This window comes from Pholcus phalangioides, unplaced genomic scaffold (assembly GCF_987345545.1).
Source record: "Pholcus phalangioides strain wild (caught in Gottingen) unplaced genomic scaffold, Ppha-v1.0 ptg000017l_1, whole genome shotgun sequence".
NCBI classification, from domain to species: domain Eukaryota; kingdom Metazoa; phylum Arthropoda; class Arachnida; order Araneae; family Pholcidae; genus Pholcus; species Pholcus phalangioides.
In genome coordinates, this window is record NW_028301610.1 from 8,972,772 (window position 1) to 8,997,458 (window position 24,687).

General features: G+C 35.4%; 1 protein-coding gene across 1 annotated transcript in view; it reads right to left on the reverse strand.

Annotated features, from left to right (window-relative positions):
* LOC149072216 (protein strawberry notch homolog 1-like) overlaps window positions 1–23,058 on the reverse strand; it is a 128,745-nt gene extending 105,687 nt beyond the window's left edge. Inside the window, exon 1 of the mRNA XM_089246654.1 lies at window positions 22,808–23,058. The gene's annotated coding sequence lies outside the window, so the exon portion shown is untranslated. The remainder of the gene's footprint in view (window positions 1–22,807) is intronic.
* Between the last annotated feature and the right edge of the window lie 1,629 nt (window positions 23,059–24,687).

The following is a 24,687-nucleotide window of genomic DNA, read 5'->3' on the forward strand; positions in this document are numbered from 1 at the left end:
TTGCCATCCGAAATTAATACACTTTACGACAAATTTGATAGTAACTGCTGAAGGGTGGGGAAAGAAATGGCTGCTATACAAAAAAAAATCAGTAACCAAAAATTTGTTCACGAAAAAAAACCATTCAAATGAACTGGTGACCATATTTCATTTAAAAAATGGGATCTTGGATCATTTTTGTCGCACTTTTCTGCACACGAGAGCTAATTAGACCGGGACCTACAATTTATTGCCGCTTCCGAACGGCAGGCTTATTTTTATACTCATCGAGAGGTTGGTGCGTTACCCATCGATGGGGGGGACTCCCTGCGGTAGCAATTTTTTCTGCGGTCCTGTCGCTGTTTCTGCTGTACCCCTGTGTCAGGAGTTTTCTGACAAAGACGAACCGGGTATCGAACTAGCGACACCTCTAAACATCCTTTGGTATAAGTGAGTATCTTATCGACCTTGGCTACCGCGCCCAATGGGATCTTAAATACGGTAAAATACGGGACATCGTCAATTGTCACCAAAAACGTTGCCATAAGTCGGCAAAATTACCAATTGTTAAATGGTAAAATGGAAGTGAAAATTTAGAGCTACTCTGGAAATCAGTGAATTGAAAAGTGCACGGAAAAAACGTTGAACTTTCATTACCTGAAAAATATGCGAGATGAATATTTATAGCTATAATTACCATTATATAATTCCTAAGTTATGGAAATTATATTCGTTCACGATTTTAGTAAATATTATAAACTCAAATAAGCAGAGTTGGACAAACGGATTAAAAAAAAAAAGCCGTAACGACAAAAAATTGTGGATTCACATCACATTCTACAGACACTCACCCCTATCGTGTTAGACCATAGTCTGCCAAACATTTTGTTCCATCGCCCCCTTCATCAGAATTTTTTTCCTCTCATCGCCCCCTCCCCCAACTCAAGTAAACCCATAGGATCCTATGTTAAATCAGTAGGTTCTATCGCCCACTTTGGGAAACACTGTGTTAGACCAACACCACCTATAGAACAAGGCCTCCGCACGAAGCTTGTGCGTCAATGAAGGCCGTTTCTCCTATTGCCACTGGATACACTTCAAAAAAAGGTAAAGACATCGCATGCGTCAACCTGCTATATCCAATGGCAATAGGTGTAATGGCCGCCTTCAGTGACGTCACGAGCTTCGTGCGGAGGCCCTGTTCTATAGGTGGTGTTGGTTAGACACGGCAACCATTATTTAACATAAATGTCTGTCTGCGCAGCCACGATACGATAAATATGTTCGTTGGATTTATGTTAAAGAATGTTTGCCGTGTCTGACACGATACGGTGAGTGTCTGTGAATTCACCCAAATACAGGAATGTCCCGTAATAACGGAACATCAGTGGTCCGTCGACTTGTTTCACACATTTTGCTGATTCTTCGGTTCAGAAACGCTGTCATAAAGAAGGCCATTTGAGCCCCCCCCCCCTTTTGAAGGGGGGTGGGCCGAGCTATCCGAATAATTTCTGGAAAAAAAACAATATAATGCACCCTCTCTCCTGCGTACGCACTTGAGTCCCGCATATACGGGACGACCAGCAACTTTCAGCCCCCTTAATGTTTTCTTCATGTCGGCGCCTCTTGTCTTCAAAGCTGTCGCATAGAAAAGTATGCTCGAAAGTGGCATGCTTTCGTGCTACATAGTAACATGTTTATCACGGGCCTGAAATTGAACAAAAAATTCATGTCCGTAATGCATGAATTCTAGAAAATCGTTGCGTAAGTGAAATTCAGTTCCGGATCAATTTTACATTGATTTGTTGCCAACTTTCACTTAAACACGTCAGTTACGATTTTGCTTATAAATTGTTCAGTTGTCACCTGTACAGAAAATCAATTGTTGTTTAATATTGCTTGCACTTCAATTTGGCCTTGGATTTCTCAAACATGTCATCATTTTCTATCATACTGACGTAAAAATTTTGAATAAGTTTGATTAATAAATTAAAATATTATTGAATATTAATTGCGATTTCAATCATCTTTTTGGACAACTCAGCTATAGGAGGAGCCATCTGAGGACAGCTCCGTTAATCGTCCCAGCCCTTTAGAGTGAGCCGTTAGCCGGGTTAAATTTGGCCCTATTGATGTTAGCGTACAATAACTGTACGATGTTTTTCACTGCCATCTACATTTTTCAAAACGAAGGACTAATGCAATGATCTGCTCTTTTTAAGTTTAACATATTTGTATGAAATACCTGTCAGACGAGCAGCCACGATCATCAAACATGCAAAATACTATGCAATATTTTTTTTCCAATTTTAAATGCTATCAAATTCACACTTGATACGAATAAAAACGGTAATAAATGTTCTTTTCAGAGAACATATACATTGACCGCAATGGAAATTCATTTTGCAGTTTCAAGTATGTCTCTTGGTGTGAACAATGATTAAACTTCTGATATATTTCACAGAAATACTGAACTTTTAAAAAAATCAGAATACCAATCTAATCATTGAAATTGTCACCGGTTGCATAAGTCCTAGCCAGAGCCTTACCAATGCTAAATAGATAAGACTACTGACTACCACTTGTAGATGTCATGTAACGTTACGTTTATATAGTAGCCGGTTAGGAACCATGTAAAAAATCAACAGCTGCCTTATCTCATATGCATAACAATCTACTGCTGAATTTTCCAAAATTATTCATATTTTCTATCATACTCAAGTAAAAGTTTCGAATTTCTTTGATTAATTAAAGCAAAATCAAATGGTTAGTCATCATCAGATAGATGGCGTTGAATAGGAGTGATCACTATATTCAGCTGTTAAACAATTTTCATCCAAATTGACTTTGCCAACATGTTATAACGATGATTATTGAATATTAACTATAATTTCGTCATTTAGACTAACTCATTAATACGAGGAGCCATCTAATATTTCGAGCAGAACTTCATCAACCATCTAACTCAGGAAAGCACAGCCTTCGGCCTGCAAGCTACGCCCGCGAAAGATATTATGGTGTGTGTGTAGTAAAGTGTCGATACATGTTTCAATAAATACCTGGGCTGGCCATATTTCCTTCTATCCTTTTGGGATCCAGAAAAAAGCTTCACATTTAGGTTCACAACACGGACACACATTCCAACATGTACCAATTCGTTAAGTTTTTCTTGTTTCCAACTATCACTAAAATTGCTGGAAACTCGCAAAAAAAGTGTTGGACAAATGTGTGGCATGAATATCTTTATATGATAATTAGAGCCATAATTACTATAATTAGGGACTTGTCATTAAAATAATCTTAATTCTTGATTTCAGTAAAGATGAAAAATTCAAGCTAGCCTCGTTGAAAACGCGGCAAAAAAACGGGATTTTACAAAAACACTTGATAGCAAAAATTACGGGATTGTCCCGTAAAATACGATTCGTATGGTCATCCCTATATACAGTGTGCCCTGCAAGTCCTAAAACGGCCTTAATCTCATCAACCGTTCGTCGTAGAGAGAGGTATGGTTTTAATTTAAAAAATTCTCAAAATGTGTTCAGGAATCACCGTCCCAATTTCGAGACTGAAAATACAGTGCGTCATAAAAAGAAAAATCTAGATTTCCATACGGTCCCCGCTCTCTAACTTCCAATTAGAAAGTTGCCGTCTTTTTTCTGAACCCAACAAAAAATATCCATAAATGAAAGTTATTTTCCGGATATTATGCTGAGATGAACTCGGAAAGAAAAGTCGTCACGTCTCCGCCGGGACTCGAACCCAGGTCCTCTTGCATACCGGGCAAGCATGCTACCATCTACACCACTGGAGACATGGCCCTGTTTTCCTTATTTCACGCACTGTGGCGTGAGGCGCTGAAGTAGAGACGTTAGTAGCCTCTCTTAACTTCAGGAAATGGCCCCCGGGTGGGACGGTTTAGAGAGAGATACTTTTTCCTGAAGTTAAGAGGTGTTACTAATGTCTACTTCAGCGGCTCACGCCACAGTGCGTGAAATAAGGAAGGCAGCGTCATGTCTCCAGTGGTGTAGATGGTAGCATGCTTGCCCGGTATGCAAGAGGGCCTGAGTTCGAGTCCCGGCGGAGACGTGGTGAATTTTCTTTCCGAGTTCATCTCAGCATAATATCCGGAAAATAACTGTTTCCTTGATATGTTGAGTTGAGAAAAAGCTCTCTCTCTAAAAAATATCCATGTTAAGTGCAATATTCGCCGAGATATTTTTCAATTCAAAATCGGAGAAAAGTTGGGAAAGAACAGCATAAATAAGGGAAAGAAGCGTTGTCCGTTACATGTAGCTAATCTTTCCCCGACTTTTGAATCGAAAAATATCCCAGCGTATATTGCACTTGGAAACATGGATACTTTTTGTTGGGCTCCGAAAAGACAGGTTTCAAATACTATCAAACCGATCACTTAGAAGTGTAGAATTTTTTTTTTTTTGGCCTCAGGAGAGACGGCAACAACTTTCGAATTCAAAGTTAGAGGACGGGGGATCATATAGAAACTTAATTTTTATTTTATTTTATGGTACACTATTTTTCCTCTTGAAATTGGTACAACGCGATTCCCAAAAACAATTCGAGCTTTTTTAAATTAAAACCATATCTCTACGACAAACGGTTAATGAGATAAAAGCTGCGTTAGAACTCGCAGGACACCGTGTTTATACACAAGTTTCTGGCCTGCAAACGGTAAAAATACCGCACATCTAGCCCATTGAAAAAAAAAGTTATGCATTTATGGCCTTTCCATAGTAGTATGTCAGTTTGAAAGCTATCGAATGGAAAACGTTAGAAGTGAACAAAATATTCATGTAACATGTTTTGTCCATTTTTTATAACATCGAAAAGTCAACATACAGAATTATTGAATCATAACTATGAATCAATAATTCACGAATCCTGTTTGCGTCATTCAATTTTACCAATTACTGCTGACTTCCGCTTATACGTATCATACAACGTTCCGGGGTATAAAATCAACTGCTCTTTTGTGGTGTTTGCATGAAAATGTGCTCTTGAATTTCTCGTAAATATTTGCATTTCGCAACGTACTAAGGTGGAAGTTATGAATTAATTTGATGAGGAAATTAAAATTAAATATTGCTGCACCATTATCCGATAGATGGCGTTAAATACAAAGATCGCGATTTGGTCGTTATTAAAAACATTTTCATACAAATTGAACAGAATTTTATCACATTTTACTTGTCAGGTGTCGCAACAATGAGTTCGTAATTTGCGAAATCAGTCATTTAAAGACAATTACTCAGAAATACGAGGAACAATCTAAGATTATCCGGGCAGCTCCCGCTAACCGCCACTTTATGAAGTGAACCGTGTCGCGTCTCGAAAGCCGTAGAAGTTGTTAAATTTTAACGTTTTTCCATGCATGTTCACATTGAAAATTATTGGGTTCTGATCTAATTCTGTTTAGGAGTTAAATTTGTTTCTGGTAATGATGTTAGCGTACAATATAGCTGCACAATGGCAAATATGTAAGATAAGTATTTAGTTTCATTTATAACCAGGGATTGACAAATCTCAGGCAGGGCCTGTTTCTCATAAGTTCGACCCCTGGGCAAATATGAATTTTTGGGGTGCCTTATATAGTATTCAGAGGAATGGATAAACAGGCCCTTGCCTATACTATAAATTTTAGCCAATTTTGGCGCCCTCGGCACGTGCTCCGTTTGCCCAAGCGAGAAACAGGTCCTGATCTCAGGCACTAGGTGCCTAGAAAATCAGTATCGGAGCCTAAAATTTTCTTAAATTCATTGTTAAATTGGAGTCTAGGATAAAAACAAGATAAGCTTCCGAAAATTAAAAAATAATATAAGGACTATTTTTTCTTGAAAAACAACCATGCTTGGCTGAGAAATGTGGCTGACGCCCAAACTTTTCTCCGATTTGTCAAACCCTGTTGAATACATATATGTGATTCTAGTACAGAAAACTGAAGATTTGTTGAAAAAGCCAAAGAAAACGGGTCATTTTTGAAGAATAAATAGGGTAAAATTACGAGAGAATGTACAATAATGTGTCCCATACAGTGTTATCCGAAATTATATTTCTGAGAATTTCACTCTTGAAAATTTTAAGAAGTATTTTTTAAAAAAAGATGGGTATTTTTTTTATCAATGAGAAATAACTATTGAAAAAAAACCCTAAAATTTTTGCTCCCAACGAAAGTTGGAGGAGTAAAAATGAATTTTCATGCGTTAGATGCGTGATTCACGATTAAGCTCCCCCGGTTAAGACGGCACTAGTCTGACCCATTTGCTCTTAATTCAACACACACACAGACAGACAGATTTTTTTTTAAATTCAAATTTGGAATCTTTTACACTTAGGGTAACAATATCCCACCGAGAAAAATACGGGAAATTGCGATCCTAAATGAGGAATATCTAATTGTAGCCAAAGGATGTAATTCGTACCTTTGAAAATGGCACACAGGAGTGCCGAAACGCGTCACGTCAGTTTATTTAAATTCTTTTATTATTTGTCTTAAAAACGTTGTTGGAATTGTAAATTTATTAGCGTTATATTCAAAGTGCAACACTTTTTTTCATCTATTGTTGAAACTGCTGAAGAGCTACTGTAAATACGGAAAACGTGCCTAAGCGACCATATTTCATTAAGAAAAATATGGGAATTGCAATCTTAAATATATACAGGACGTCACTAAAATCATAATGTTGCTAAAATAGCTGAAAAATTACCAATTTGTGAGAAATGAAGAGCTATTGGAGATAGCAATGAATTGAAATGTAGTTAACGGGGGAAAAAATGATTATCGACAAATGTGAGATGAATATTTGTGTTATTAACCATAATTATAAGTCAGGGCTGGAGGAATCCCAGGCGTCAGGTCGACTAAAAAATTGGTATTGGCGCCTAAAATTTTTGTGTAGTTACTAAATTGCAGGCTGAGAGCAGCACACCCCATTTTTGGAATTTATAGCAGCATAAAACCGCCAACATGAAAGAGGGGAGTCACTATGCCCTGAAAAACTCAAAAGCAGCATTATATTGGACCGTTTTCTTCGGGTAAAAAATTTTTTGCCACCTAGATTTTTCTTTTGCGATTTGTCCAGCCCTGTTAGAAGTTATGAAAATTACCTTCATTCTTGATTTCTGTAAAGATTACAAATTCAAATAAGCTTCGTTGAAAAAATGGGACAATTGCATGAAAAAAAAAATTCAGGAAGGAAATATAAGAATGTTCATAAAATACGGGGCATGCGGACGCTACTCATACTGTAAGGCAAAGCGCAAATTGTGCAGCGTTCGCAACACGACGCAGGACAGCACTGTTTTGCGGCCAACGGAAATCAAAAGGACAGCAAATCGAGACGACGCTACGCTAATCGCGTGTACGCGCGCACTTGTTGGCGCTGCTGCTGAGCCGCAGCATTTCGTGTCACACGTGCACGATCCTTCGTATTCGGTAGTGGTTTTTTTTTTAAATAAACAGTAATTTTGATGGAGTTCTCACTCTTATGAAATTGTTTAATGAATTGGTTATGAATTGTTTAATACGTATCATTGTTATGAGGCTTTTCGAAAAGACTTCATAATCATCACTCTGAGGGACAAACACTGGATGATCCCCATAGAGATCAATGTTAAAATTGCCGATTTCAGCGTAGAAATGCGGAAATTTAGCGAGGTTTTTCCGCCACATCAATAATTTTAATAACTGAATTGAATTTTTGATTTCCGAAATATTGAGTTCGCTTAGAGATACGAAGCCCAGAAAATTATATATAAAATAATTAGCCAGACCTATATATATATACTTTTAAGTTGGATATTCATGCAATAACATTGATTTCAACCTTTTATTTATATCTTGTCAAGCACGAAAATGAAAATTAATGTCTCCGTATTGACTTATAATATCCAATTGCAACAATCCATATAGTTTAGGATGTTTTGAAATTAATTATGGCTCATATAAATTACATTGAGGAAATTCCGCAGCTTTAATCAAGCATTTTTGAAGGAAAAACAGATCGATAACTTGAACTTGAAAAAAATTTCGAAATATGTAGCTCCCATTAAAAAGGGGAAAAAAATTACTTTTTTTTCCCCTTTTTAATGGGAGCTAATTTCTATGTTTCTTTGATTTAGATTTGTTTCTTTCATGAATCGCACAGGAAGTCGCCATATTGGTTACCTTGTATGCCCCTCAAAAAATAGAGAAATATCACGTGATCCAAAAACCTCATTTACATAAACTCGGTATTATCAATTATTTCTTCAATTAATTCCTGAATTTTATTTTTCTGAATTTTTATTAAATATCATTGTTCTCTCATATTAGTTTTGACTTTTCATTAGCTCTAAATTTTCATTCATTATGGAGTTTTTAATTTCGGAATTCATTAATTTCGGAATTTTCATTCATACACCGAATTTTCACAAATTGTGTTGGTTCAGGCCCGTCATTTGGGGGGAGAACAACGGTCCCCCGGCTTTTGAAAATACACTAAAAAATGGTATATATATACAAATATACATACATTGAGTACATGTTCTTGTCCCTGGAAAAAGTTGAAATGACGTCCCTCCGATTGTTTAAAAATTCTGAATTTCGATTAATTTTTGGAGAAAAAAACACTTTTATTTTTTCAAATCAGCCTATGAAATAATTTTCATTAAATTTCTGAATTTAGCTTTAATTCCGAATATTCATTTATTATATTTCATCGATCGATGCAGGAATTATTTTTCATCAAATCTGAAATTTAATTACTAATTTCACTAATTCTGGTGTTTCATTAATCTAGTTATTTTTCATTAAATGAATTTTCAGCAGTTTTGGAATTGTTTATTAATTTTAAATTGTGATCAATCCTTTCAGTTGTTTTGACTTTTCAAAAGTTCCAAATTTTCATTCATTATGGGATTATTTTCCATTAATTTCGGAATCTTCATTCACTCTAATTCATAATAATTAGTAATTATGTAATAATATGCATTCATCTTTATTTAATTTTATTGTGCGATTCATTCTAAATTTTCATCTGAATTTAGCCATTTTTTTAATGATCTTAACATAGCAATACTAATTTTACTATTGACTTTTATTTTCAGCTTCACTGTATGTTGTCAGAATCGGTAACCAAACCAAGTTACCCCTTGTCAACTCATATGTAACTAAGTGTATCAATAATTACTTCAGTCTGTAATATGTGTTGCGCATGTATTTTTTCCTTCTTTATGAAAGTGAATAAATTTCTTTTTGGAGAAGAAAAAAAAATTTCATTAGTTTTCATAATTCCTCAATTTTTATTAACTTTTTATCATCCTAAATTTGCATTAATTTTTATCCATCTTCATTAATTTATGTAAATCTAGTCTTTAGTTTTTTTAGGTTACGCCCCCCCCCGGAATAATTTAACAGAAAAATCTGAATTTGCATTGTTTTTTAATTATTCATTAATTTCGAATTGTCATCAATCCTGATTTTTTATTGTTTCTTTGTGTTCACGTTTTTATAAACGGTATTTTAATACATATTTTTCAGCATGCCCGTACTTTATATTTTAATTAATGTGTTATGTCTTCATTTTAATGCCAACTTTAATGACAAATATATAATATCGTTTCTTTCCGAAAACGCTCGTCCAGAGTCCATGAATGAACTGTGTTCCAATATGCGCATCCCCTCGCTGTCATCGCGCTCGGGTCCCGCCCACTCGCCAACGCTGCACGCGACTGAATTTGCGCTTAGCCTAAGTTAGGCTGATCAGCCACTGGAAGCTACCACGAGCGATAACAAGTCGTGTGTATGTGAAAGACTGCTATTAGTATTGGGCCGGGTTCACACTGGACCGATATGATAACCGGTACAACTGCGACATCCACTGGTTAAAAACAATTTCAGATTCTTTTTGACCTATCCGTGTCTATATCGCGGATCGCATCGTTGCAGCATGGGTCCAACGTAAATCCGACCTTATTACGCATACACGTGAGTTATTATCACTCGTGGTAGATCCCAACAGACGACCACTTTTAGTCGAGCGGTCCGAAGCTTACAGGAATTCCTCTTGAAACTGAAATAGCTTTAGTCGTTCGTCGAATTGTTCCATGCATTTTAACGATGAAATTCGCCAAGCATACCAATTCAGCGGTTTATGCACTAACGACTCAGTTACCAAGTGGCACTTTGCATTTCAAATATTCTAAATTGGTATGATTGATCATTTGGGAAATATTTTCAGGAGAAATTAAAATTCCACCATAAATTTTTGTTCCTAGTAGAGATGGACGAATATTCGGCTGCTATTCGGCCCTTTGCCAAATAATGCTTAGATTTACATCATATTCGACCGAATACCTAAGTACAAACTAATTGTAAAAAATTTTGTTGATTAGAATTTTCCCCATAAATTTTAAACTTACTGATTATATTTTATTTTGTGTGGTGTATATCCTTTCCTGTGAAAAAGGTTATGTCGAGAGAATTTTTCTCCCTCTCTCTCTCTCTCTCTCTAGGACAGTGAAAACATGAAACTGAAAATAGAATCCTACTGCAATAAAAGGTGGACGTGAATATGAATTATTCAAAAGTTCACTAACTGAAGGATGTACCTAGACAAGATATGTATTGAGCTACTGAAAAGGTAAAATGGGCAAAGAATATCTAAAGAGGGAAAAATAAAAAAATAAGTCATAATTTGATGCATTACTAGTTGAGAGCAAATATTGGTTAACATTTTTTCTTAATTAGATGTAAAATTGTAGCAAGTGTTGAAAAAAATTGATTTCGTCAGTAATATTAAAATACAATATGTCATCATTAAATTTGATTGTCGGTATGATGGCAATAAAAATCCCTCAATTACCAGCTTTTTAATAATTATTTAAATAATGAATTACATAATTAAAATTCAATAATAATTTGAAACTATTAACTCAATTATCAATTTTATTTACAATTGTGATGAATTTTAAGAAAACTGATATTAGCTAAAACATCAGCCGAATATTCGGTATTTGGCCAAATCACTATTTGTCCTGTTCCTAGAGATTAATACAAGGTAAAAAAACAGACAAATTGAAAAATATTGACCAATTATATAACCGATGGTAAATAATGTTAAAATCCAGTATACGCTCCTACAAAATGTTAAAAAAAACAAAAAACATCAAAATGTGAAAGGAATATCATCTTGATATGCTGTTTTATTTCAACTTAAAAGGGTACTTTTTTGAAGGCTTTTACTATTTCTCTTGAAGAGCTTTCCTATATCCTCACTCTCTCCAATTCACAAACGTGTCTCCTCCCTCAAGGGACTGAGTCATGTGTAAGCCCTTGCTTATATCACATGAATACATTAATCCAGTGGTTCTCAAACTTTTGTCACTCATGGCTCCCTTGCCCTATTCATGGTTTATCTAAGGCTACCCAGAATAGTTGAGTAGATATCGTGCATTCATGAAAGAACTTCAAAGCATAAATAGGCACTCTCATCAAAATTCCCAGCTCATCGTTATGCCCCTAGGAGGTGTGATGCACACTTTGAGAATCACTGCATTAATCAATGGAATACGTAAAATGAACTTCTAAGAGTTCCTCAGAACAAATGACAAAAATGCTTGTTTTTCTTTCTTTGTGCTCGTTCTGTACCATACGAAAAGCTGTTGACCGATAGAAAAATTCAATGGGAAGTTAATTCAAGACTTAAAAGATCAAAAGCCCTACGTAGTAACTTTGAAGATGTTTTGAAAAAAGAAAAATAAATAAAACTGAAAATATATAGCGTTATTAACAGTATATCTTAAAAACTATGTCTTAATTTATAATACATCATATTTTTTTATCAAAATAAAAGATACAAAGTTTAACCCCTTTACAAACAAGACTTTTTGGAACAAATTTAGATGTACATTTGAAGTACTAGCAAAAAAATCTCAAAAACTGGTATTACTGTTAACATTTTGGAAATAAAGGATGGGGAGAAGTTGGGCTGATTTTCCATTCTTTCTACCCCACTTCAGCCATCCTTTCCCAAAAAATGTGAGGTAATACTATATATCCTTTTCAAACTTGATCCAAAACTGGCTATTTAAATTTTTTTTGATTGATTTGTGTGTTTATTGTATGTCAAAATGCCCTTTGAAAAGAATTTTTCTTTTAATTAATTTGGGTCGAAATGGATTATTTGAGTTAGGAACACATGTGTAGCTTAAATAGACTTGAAAAAAATTTATTAAACTATTTAAAACCGTTAACAACAAAGCTACACACATGTGTATCTCTGAAGGGAAGAGGATAATTTTTTTCACTCTTCAAACAGTAAGGAGGGAGAAAAGAAAAACCATAATAATACTGTACTGAAGTAAAGAAAAAAAAGTCAATTCCTCCATTTTACAGAGTTACTAATGAAGTGTCTTGAAATAATATGAAGAGAACTCGAATTTATGTCTTCCCTCTACACTGGAAGGAAATATCTTGCCCTTGCATATGTAAAGAGGTTAAAACAAAGTTGCAATACAAGCAATTTAGGCCAATGAAATAAGATGTAGTAAAACCTTTAATAAAGGGCCACCTATACCCATAAGCTCAATTTTTGTCCATAACTTTTCCCTCTATATTAGCTCATCACTATGAAAGGTCACCTCACTATACCCAGAATTTTTTCCCCTTAAGGTGCCATCTCTCTGAAGGATCAGTTTTCAGAGTAAAAGTGGGTGGCCTGTTATGAGAGACTTTACTGTACACAAACGCTCATCTTCAAATACCTTTAAGTGATAAATATAAGTATACTCAGGACTTGATAAATCTTCAGTGCCAGATTACCACAGCACCAAAAAAAAAAAAAAAAAAAAAAAAAAAATGCTAGTGGCACCTAAAATTTTCTGTATATGTGATTACTCAATTGGAACATAGTCTGAATGCACAATATTTCTGGAATTTATGTCAGTGTGCCTACCTACACAGAAAGATCAATCCCAAAAGAATTCTGTAATGAGAGAAAGGTTTAGAATTCGGCAAAGTCACGAAATCAGAGAAAAGACATTAATACAAATATATGTTGATTCTGTTTTTTTCACCAGACGTCCCGACCAGAAGTTTTGATATTCATTTTCCACCAATATCCCTATAACAATGGATCATTTAACAAGCATCCAAACCCTGGAAGGAGATAAGTCCCCCCCCCCCCACAGCATCCATGACATAGCCGACTGATCTAATGTACATGAATATACACTCGAGTGTAAAATTAAAAGAATTAGCACATTATGTCGAATTTCTGGAAAACTAATGGACAGATTTTAATGAAATATGGTGGAATACAGTTATAATAGAGAAAGATGCATCATACAAAAGTCATAGTACGCACGCATGATTGTCAGTAAAGTTCATCATTGCAGGAATGTCCAAAATCCACGTTGCGAGATCAAACCAAAAATGAGTCTAATATGGGTTATGGTCCCCTCTCACAGTCAGACAGGTCTCACCGCGCGACAGCATACTGGACACAAGGCAGTTGAGAAGTCCCCCAGAGGCAATCCGCCCCATTCTTGCAGCAACGCAGTTTTCAGCTCCGGGATGGTTCTCTGAGGGGGGATGGCGAGCTACAATATTCTCCATGAACAGAAGGCCAACTGCGCCCCTGAAAAGTCTAACAGGGCTCTAAGATCTCCTCTCTACCTCCTAGCAGTAAGGGACCATCTGTCAAACACGTGGAGGGGTGTGCAGCCATCCAGCATGCCTCAAATAGACACAATGTGCAAATTCTCTTAATTTTGCACACGAGTGTATATAAATTGGCATCATGCCCTCCCTCCCTACCCAGCTTTCATTATCATGCCCCTTTCATGTCTATCTCCGCCTATGTCTGAACCTCTTTCATGATACAGAACTCTTCCTTTTTTACATTGAGCATCGTAAAAATTTTTCCAGTTCTTTGGAATTTTTTACGCTTGTCTACTAAGAATTTAGATCATACCCAAGTTTTTTTATTTATTTGTCAAGCCCTGAGTATATATTATTCACATTACACAGACAATTAACAATTTAATCATTTCTTAAATAATATACTGCCCTAAATTGACTCTCATAAACGACAAAGACTTAATGATTGCTCTTTGGACTCTTGAATGAATGGGTACGACTTTGTACCAGTGCAAATGTGCAGAACTGCAAATGTGCTATTCTATGAAAGTGTCATGTCAAGTGACAAAATAAAATTTGAAAAAATATTGAATAACCAATAATATCAGGCTTCAATATACAAAAACAGTATACCAGACCATGGCCCCCCACAAGGGTGCGGAGGGCTAACAGGGCTCCATCCATGGGGACCAAGACTATTCTTATTTTTTCACACTTTGCCTGAAGTCACTATGGAGGGGCTCACCAAAAATGCCAGCATAGGGATCCTGCTGCAGGATGTGGGAGCCATGAACTAGACAAACTTTGATACATGCTATGTATAACAAAACCAGTAGAATTACGTCAGCACACAGAAGAGCATTGTAACCTTCATTGTCTATACAAAAAGTTCCAAAACTGATTTTCTCTCCAATGTACTGATACAGCCATTTGTATAAATCAGTGGTTCAGAAACTTTTTGAAGAGTGATGCCCCTACATAGGCTGACCATATGTCCTGGCAGTGCTGTAACTAGGCAGGTGCACAGGGCCCACTTGGAAGGGGGACCCAGAATGGGCCATTCATTCTGGGCCTAAATGCTTTTCTTGCACAGGAATGGATAGTTACAGCACTGTGTCCCAGGACATTAATTGTTTACCAGTAAATGTGCTGTCCTGAATGCACTTTTCAAAAAGCTTGTTTCGGTTTTTAATTAAGGTGGTATTGATTTTAAATAATATTTTTTAATATTATACATCTATTCTGTTTTTTGATGTTCTTCGTGCTCCTTATGCAAGATGAAAGTGTAGCGAGGTGTATGGTCCTTGATTTTTGTGTACAGGGTGTTTAAGAAAGAATCATATTGATTTCAAAAGGATTCTACACTCAAAATCAACCATCAACAAAAATTGTTCTTAAAACACACATTTCCCCTCTTATATTCACATATATACTTATTGTGTTTTTAACTTTTTAAAACTATACAATTTTGAAATCGGGCGATTCTCTGTAAGTCACCCTGTATAAGTATTAACTTGATATATTGATTATTATACAAATAGAATTTGATAAAATTACATTGTATATATGTGTGTTATGGTAGTTAGATCAGCTAGTAAAGGCAATTTTTAGTTTTGACATATTTTTAAAACAATCAATTTCTTATTTGGACGTTATTATTTTAGAGAATTTCTAGCGAACCCCCCCCCCCCAAGTTCATTGATGCGATCCCCAAAAGTGTCACGACCCACACTTTGGGAACCACTGGTATATATGAACAGTACCTGACCAATGGAAAGAAATTTTAAATGCCAGCCAAATTTCATTAGAGACAAATAGGCCTACCCCATGAGAAAAATTGAAATATATATTTTTTTGAAACTTTTCTAGGACTTAGTTGTCTGCCAATATGGGAAGGGTCACTGACATAAATTAAAAAAAAAATCTTTTGTTGTCCTTAGAAAGAAATTCAGTAATCACACATAGAAAACTTTCAGTGCCAGTTCCAATTTTTTAGTAGCTATGGTATATGAATATCAGGATCTGTCCAGACTTCTTTTGTATGGTCCTGTTTTTGTGAAAATTTTCCTTATTTTGTGAAACTAAGTAATTTTGTGGGAAGCGAAATAATCTAGTTAATCTATCACAAAAGAAATGAAATGCCAAATTTATGGTTTCACTAATTTTAATTTTGTGAAGGGTCCATTTTTCGGATCCAGAATTTTGTGAAGGGTCCAAAATTTTGGCTGGACAGACTCCTGAATATTGACGAATAACTGATTTTTTTTTTCTTCAAGCATTGGGAGAAAATTGTCTGTTATTAGTCAATGCAAAAAGATTGCCACTATATTGATATATGACTTAATATTGAACTAGAGTAAACAGTAATTTTTATTTTTTTGCAAAGGCATTCAAAGAACTTTTTGAACAGACCATGTTAGTCACTATGACACTACTGCAGGGTCGGAACTAGACATGGACAAATACCCTCAGCGGCAATCTTGAGCAGTAAATTTAGTGAGAAACCCAAAATCCAGTCAGAAAATCATCAAATTCACAGTGAGAAAAATACAAAATTACATCCCCCTAGAAAATCCTTATTACGACCCTGCACCACTGATATTCATCCCCTCTGCTCAATAACTTATGATACTAGAACAGTATTCTCATCAGACATTTCACAGAGGCCTACCCAGTAATTAGAGTTAATCACCCGGCTAGGATTTCAGTGTAAATTGACAAATCGTAATGTGTATAGATTTTTATCATGTGCTGTGCACAAGCTCCCATCCAGAAGTTTCGTAACACCCAGCTACAAAAGATTTCTGGGATTAAAAATGCCAAAAATAAAATTATAAATCTTATTAAGAGCTAAAATCAGAAAATATATCGCCTCAATATTATTAACAGTGAAATGTAAGACAAACACTGTATGACACGAAAACCTGTTTTGAATGGAATCGAAAGATAGTCCTATCCAGAGCTTGTGCCAAGTAGCCATGGTGACAATAAATTTAACATTGGTGCCTAAAATTTCTCGCATCTAAGAAGACACCAGTTTTTTTCTTATTCATAATGATATGTCTCTGAACTCTAACATGAAAAGATGGGTCATTAAATTTCTGAAAACTCTTGACCCTTGCAGCAGCAATAGCAAGATATCTCACCCAACTCAATCCACTTCACTTCAGCAATCATGAAATATCTTGGCTCCTTAAAACCCTCTCATTTCAGCAATCTCAAGTCCAGCTACTGTGTTGAAGTATTTTTTTTTTTTTTTTACACACACAGCCAAACATGTTTTCCGACCCCCATCCAATATGTCTTGCTGCCAGTGGGGAAAGGAGTCGGCTTTTGTCCAAAATCTAATAACAGAAATTTTTCTTTTCTCTTTGAGGTAGTATAGGGTCAAATGCATAAAGCAGGGGTTCTCAAACTTTTTCGACCCAGGGTGCCCCTTTCCCCTATTCAATGCCTATCCGCAAGCTCTGCCAGCTCTCAGAGCTGTTTAACAAAGAATAGTTTGAAAAAACCTTTGAAAGAGTCACCGCTCCATGACAAAGGTTGGAGGTGCACAGTTTGAGAACCTCTGGCATACAGCATAAATATCAAAAAACTAGTTTTCCCCTTCCTTGGTTTATTTAATTATTTTTGGTGCTGCGGAAAAGGGGAGCATTTATCAATTTATCAACTCATGCAATCAGAAAAAACTATTCTTGAAAAATTTTAAAAACTGCTTACAAGGGTTAGAAACACATTTAGGATTCAAGGATGGCATCACTCTCTGCTACCATACAAAGGTTTTTTAACAACTGGCTGTTGTGAAGATATATTTTGGAAAAAGAGAAAATTCAACTGCCCCTGCTGGGAATCAAACCCACATCCTTTCACTTTCTGGGTGAATGCACTAGACTACAGAGGCACAGAATCTCTCAATCTTTCCTTGGAGCTCGTGTACACTGAAAGGAACCGTACATGGACGGCCAGACCAGACTCAGGCCAAGCTCATAACTGCTGACGCTGCCACCAGATGGCAACTTATACAAGGATGACGTCACTCTCCGCTACCATACGAAGGTTTTTTTAACAACTGGCTGTTGTGAAGATATATTTTGGAAAGAGAGAAAATTTAATCTTCTTTCCAAAATATATTTTCGCAACAGCCAGTTGTTCAAAAACCTTCTTACATTTAGGATTGTTTTTCCTGGAAAAAACTATTCGTCTGGTGCCTAACTTTTTTTATTTATTGAGACCTGGTCCTATCGGTGGTCAGTGCTTTGATGTACACCTTTATAAAAAAAAAGGAATATTATTTCAGTCTCTTGACGTTCAGTTTGATATATGTTCCAATGTATTCGTATTACTCAATTCTAATATAAAATCCATTATCATGGTGAGAAAAAACATTCAATAGCAAAGGGTACAGCGTTTTGTGTGCAAGGAGCACTCTGCTGACTGAAAATGTTCTGCTGTGAATTTCCTATGATAGTTTTTTTTTACACAGAAGAGTTTTTTTCTTAAATTTTCTGAGAATATACAGTTTTCGGCATATTCTGCTTTAGGACGAGTAGCTCTCTAGCTCTTATAGGTTGAAATAAGTACAGATAACCATGGCCGCAACTCTGGGGTAAAACCACGGGAGGGGGAATCAAATTACCCTTTCATTTATTTACAAGTTTAAGATTGGAAAACTTTCTGGAGATTTTGTAGACACAAAAAATAAAAAAATTAATATTCAAAGAAAAGGGGGACAAACAAACAACTTAATGGGGGAGATATAGATGGCTTCTTTCTCAGGCAGAGATATCAAGGAAACAGTTATTTTCCGGATATTATGCTGAGATGAACTCGGAAGGCAGATTCATGTGTCTCCAGTGGTGTAGATGGTAGCATGCTTGCCCGGTATGCAAGAGGGCCTGGGTTCGAGTCCTGGCGGAGACGTGATGACTTTTCTTTCCGAGCTCACCTCAGCATAATATCCGGAAAATAACTGTTTCCTTGAAACAACTTAATTTTCAACAAAAAAAGAATTTTTTTACAAGAACAAAAGTACTTCTCTTTTATCATTAATATCTCCTCTTTTATCAACAATTTTTAAATTTGACACCCCAAAAATGGAAAAATCTCTGAATATAACTGCTAAGAATATTTTATAACCTCCCAGTAACGATTATTCTGGGAGAAACAAGTTTTTGTAAATTGAAAGTATTCGAGATTTTCACACAAAAATTCTTTTAGTCAATAAAAATATCTTAACCTCACAATAGAAAAAAAATTGAAAATTGTAAGAATTTTTTGGTTATTTATAATAGCTACAGAATTAAAGAGATGTTTGGCTCTGTCATGTTAAGAGTTCATTTTCTTTTCAATGTTTACCTAGACACTTATGGATAATATCAGCAGATATTTTAAATTTACGTTACTAAATTTGAAGATTTTATTGCTATATAGCTACAAGTCTAAGACTTTCTAAAATCAGGGGGAACTGTCCACTCTTTTGTAAGGTCTTGTTTCGGTGAAAATTTTCCTTATTTTTGTGAAGTGTCATTAATTTTGTGAAAAATGAGTAATTTTGTACGAAACGGAATAATCTAGTTGATCGATCACAAAAAAAAAATCAAATTTATGGTTTCATTATTTATTTTGTGAAAGGTCCGGAAAACAGACCTATATTTTGTCTGGACAGACCCCTGGAAAACCTAATCCACACCCGAGAATGTATAAGCCACAACTAGAAAAATCAGACAGACGATTTGGTGATTAAAAATAATCTTGCCCTGGCTTCTTTTCTTACCAATTCAATACAGAAATTTAACATTAAAACCAGCTTTCTAAAAAAAAAACGACAATGAACATTTTTACCAAGAGATAAACAGCCAAATAATATCTCATCTGTATTCAATACGGCATATGAGCATCCAGTGACTTTCCCTAAGGCTTGACACACAAATCCCAGGTGCCAGGCTATCATGGTGACAATAAAATTTATATTGGTGTCTATGAATGACAAAATTTTCTGATTTCATGACTGCTTCATTTAAACATGAAAAGCATATAAAGTCCCAGAAAACTCGAAAAAACAGTATTCAGTACAGTTTCTCTTGAGATTGAAATCATTGTAGGCTCCAAAGAAATTTGGCTGCCGCCTAAAAATTTTTTTGATTTGTTAAGCCGACTTTCACTACAGGACTTGGTAAATTGAAAAAAAATTCAGGCACCAGCAAACTTCTTAGAACTCGCACACACGCCTCTTTTTCCAAGGAAAAAACTGCCCAAATTTTTTTTTCAACTTTTCTGGGACTAGATGAGCCTTTTCATGTTCCAGTTTAAAATTACAAAAAAATTATTCCCAGAGCCAGTTTTAGTGATCGCAGTGAAAAGTTTAGGTGCCAATCTTAGCTCTTATAGCAGCAATGACGAGATATCTTGTCTAACTCAATCCCTTTTATTTCAGCAATACTGAAATATTTGGGTTCTCGAAACCCTCTCATTCCGGCCATCCCGAGCACAGCTATTGCATTGAAGTCATTTTTATTGTCAAACATGTTTTATCTCCCCCTCCCCCAAACCTGTCAATTCAACTGTTAGTGGGCAGAGTCAGCTTTTGTTCAGTCTGATAACAGAAAGAAGGAGAGAATATTTTTCCTTTTCATTCGAGATAATATACAATTATGCATACAGCATGAATAATAGAGTTTGTCTGCTTTGCTTTTTTTTTAAATTATTTTCTGTGTTGGGGAAGAGCATTCATCAGCTCATGCAATCGGGAAAAACATTCTTGAAAATATAGGAGAGATTCCTAGAAGGTTTAGTACCTCCACTATAGCAGTTATAATGGGGATCATGAAAATTTTGAAAAACTGCTTAAAAAAGGATGTTTTGTAATCTTTTGCCCCCAGCTTACTGGGAATGTTCTGCAGTCAAAGATTGTTCTGTCACGTCTGTTAGATACTTCTTCGGGGTGGGGGGAATGATAATATTAATTTGTCACCATGATGACCTGGGATTCGTCAGACCCCACTCTATAACAAGTTACACACCCCGATCCCCATCACCCTGAATCCATGCCTGCTCAAATTACTCATCAGGCAAAAACTTCAAATTCAATAAAATTTTCAAATAAATCACGTTAGAAATTCTGACAAGCTTCTTATTTCAATTTTAAAAAGTATATTAAAAAATAAAAATATTTAATATTATTGGCTGAAAACTTCAGTATAAAAAACTATCAGTATCTATGAACATACAGTCAAGCCCTTGTTTCAGCACCATATACTTTTCGGCAATATAAAAAGGTTTGGTGTCTCATCTAGTCACTGTCACGTTTTTTCCTTATAAGGAAAATTTAACTAAAATCGGAACTCCAAACAGTGTTATCCAAAGAAATAATTATAAGCAATTTTACTTCCTCCCAAGCTTCATAAAAAAGTTTTTTTTTTCATATTTTCAAAAATTTAAAAAGTTTCGACCTAAAATTTGAAGGAGTGTTTTCACTCATTTAAAAAATATGAAGGGTTAAAACGAACTTTTGATGCATGAATGTGTCTAGATCAGCGCTTGACAAGCTTCAGGTCCCCATGATACCCCCAAAGCAAACTAGGCCGAAATCTGTGACATATGTCGCAGAACAATCTGGAAGAATTTTAAGAAAAAGTGTAGAAAACACTATTATGGGAATTTTTACTGCCGAACATTTCCAGTCAGCCGAGGGATCGTTGTGAAACAATGCAAAACGTTCTGCTTTGGGATAAAATTTCCTTTGTGTAATTACGGAGTCCAAGAGCAGCAGCCCAAAATGTTTGGAATTCATATCAGCATATCTGCCAACGTGAAAGAGGGTCAGTATGCCCTGGAAAAGTCAAAAGAAACATTATTTTAGACTTGTTTTTTTTACTAAAGTAAAAAGTTTTTTGGCTCCTACAAATTTGTTTTGGCACCTAGATTTTTAGCGATTTGTCAAGATGTGTTTGAGATGCGAACTAGATGTGTATTGAGAAACACTAGTGGAACCTGTATGAAACAGTATGTCAAGGGACTGAAATAAAATTCTATTTTACAGGGTTTGACAGAATTTCATTTTACAAAGATGTACATTAATGCATTAATCATAGAGGGAACTATCTTTTCATTCAGTTCAAGACAGGTTTCCGTCTCGTAGTGTTCACCTTGGGTTTCACTGAACTTGAACCCGAAAAAACAACATTCAATATAGTTGATGAGGTCCATTTAAATTAGCAAAAAAATTTAAAAGAGCAAAGGAATAAAGACAGTGACTTTATTAAATTAGTTTTTACAAAATAAAAGAAAATTTAGTGTTTATTACAACTTTCCATGTTCTTCGAAGCTATTTTTGCAGAGCGGATCAATGCCCGGCTCAAATGTCACTGTTTTAAGTATACAACTCCTTAAAATTTCTATAATACTATTATTTACGCAATCTTCTTCCCCGGGCACTGTAAAAAATTCTGAGAACAACACTGGAAAAACGATTTCATTTGAGAATTGAGAAAACATGACGCGATGAAACACAGTGTTTTGAAAATCAATTTTCAACCAAATATTTCTAGACACTTCAAAAATTATATAAATGAAGATGACATGACGTTTAAAGAGACAAATATATATAAAATCCCATCTACCTATAATTTAAAGTCCATAAAATGACTAGTATTTCAATCATAAAAAACAAGAAACAAAGTATATATTATCTAAAGAAATATGAAAATCCAAAAGAGTAATCAAAAATATCTAAGACAAATCAAGATGGAAGGTTGTTAGCACTCAAGCTCTAGCACTTGATAAGTAAATAAAAAAATAATAAACGCCGGGAGGGAATTGAAAAGATGACCATGCTGACCGCTGAACTGTAAAAAGAAAAATAACAATTGGGGAAAATCCAAATAAACTAAAAATTAAACTATAAATGAAAAGAAAATTAAACTCGAGTTAAATTGAAGCAATTTTTTTTTCTACATTTCAACAATAGTCTACCAGCAAGCTGCTTGAAAGGATGCTACTTAAATAATCCCATAACACAAAATAAACCTTGAAATAGATGAAGATTCCATGGAATGAGAATATTTCAAATAAATCGAAAAGAAATGATTGAATATAAAAGGTCTAATGATGAGAAATACCATAATATAATGAAACAAAAAAAAAAAGCTCTCTAATACTACTTCATGTTACACAACATTCTCCATTACTCACCAGACTGATTCAGTTTTCGATCGCTCTTTTACACTTTTACAGCAATTTCCCAGGAAAATATGTTATTGATAAATACTGATAACCGATCGAACAAATTTCAATCAACTTTCTATACAAAAATATCTTCGAATATGCTAAATAATAGCTTTTAAACTAGTGTACTAATAACAGGGAAAACACGACCGTCCTCGCCATCAGAGCACACAACGCGCACTCTCTAACCCAGATGTCGGCACTCGGCGGTAAAATTTCACGGCACAGTTGCGGTTGGTGATCACTTCAAAACTTTAGAAAAAGAAAAACTTTATTTTTTTCGCTCAAAAAATTTTTACTTGGATAAAAAAAATGATACGATTCGGAATAGGGTTACCAGACTATGTGTTTTCGTTTTGAGCGTCCTCATACATTTTTGGAATTTGTCTTTTTTCATCCTCGTTTTTAGGTTCCGGAATTATTCCTATTTTTTTCTTTCTCGGAGAAAAAATTGCACTGCGAAAAATTATCTTTTAATCATTGTAGTTTGTAGAGAGAGGACGCGAATTTTTCTTAGCCAAATACATGAAGGAAATGAGACGTCATGATCATCATCAGCATCACTTTGAGGGACAAGCACAGGATGTTCCCCATAGAAATCAATGTTAAAATTGCCGATTTCAGCGTAGAAATGCGGAAATTTAGCGAGGTTTTTCCGCCACATCAATAATTTTAAAAACTGAATTGAGTTTTTGATTTCCGAAATATTTAGTTCGTTTAGAGATACGAAGTCCAGAAAATTATATATAAAATAATTAGCCGGACCTATATATATATATATATATACTTTTAAGTTGGATATTCATGCAATAACATTGATTTCAACTTTTTGTTTATATCTTGTCAAGTACGAAAATGAAAATTAACGTCTCCGTATTGACTTATAATATCCAACTGCATCAGTCCATATAGTTTAGGATGTTTTGAAATTAATTATGGGCCCATAAATTACATCGAAGAACTACCGTAGATTTAATTAAGCGCTTCTTGAAGCAAAAGCAGGCAGATCGATTACTTGAAGTTCAAGAAAATTTTCGAAATATCTAGTGCCCACCAAAAGAAAAAAACCAATCATATCTACGATTCTTTAATCTAGATTTGTTTCTTTCATGAGTCGCGCAGGAAGTCGCCATATTGGTTTGGATGCGATTGGCATGTCCCTCAAAGAAAGGAGGAGATATCATGTGATACAAAAAACCTCATGTCATCTGGTTTCCGGAAATCGGACATGTTCCTTGCAAACCTCTCCCTAACCAGATCACTGTAGGGCCATGGCCTTACAGTGCCGTCTTAACGCATATGGGCCGACCCATGAAAGTAGCGGGGGGGGGGGGGTCTGGTCCTCCTCGGAATGTGAGAAAATGACCGAAAAAGATGGCCAAATCTATTGTTCTATCACTTCGGTCCCTCTCCGAACGAAATTTTTGGCTACGCCCCTGGGGGGTCTAGGTCAACTTGTCGCGGGACAATGGGACAATTCGTCGCATTCAATTTGTCGCAGCGTAAATTCGTCGTGCTACAAACTCGTCGCGGTACAAATCTGTCGCAGGCTCATTTCATCGCGGCACAAATTTGTCGCAGGCTCATTTCGTCGCGGTACAAATTTGTCACAAGCTCATTTCATCGCGGTACAAATTTTTCGCAGACTCATTTCGTCGCTGTATTGTCAATTCGTCGTGACAATTTGAATTGTTTTCAATTCATATGTTTGTTGTGATCTTATAAATAGGGTAGTTGCTTTAGGCGTAAAAAATGGAAATAATTTTTTTTCTCATTCATTGGAAATGTTCCCCCCTTCCCATCTGTTTTAATTTTTAACAAATGAAGGAAAGTATTCATTGAAGTCA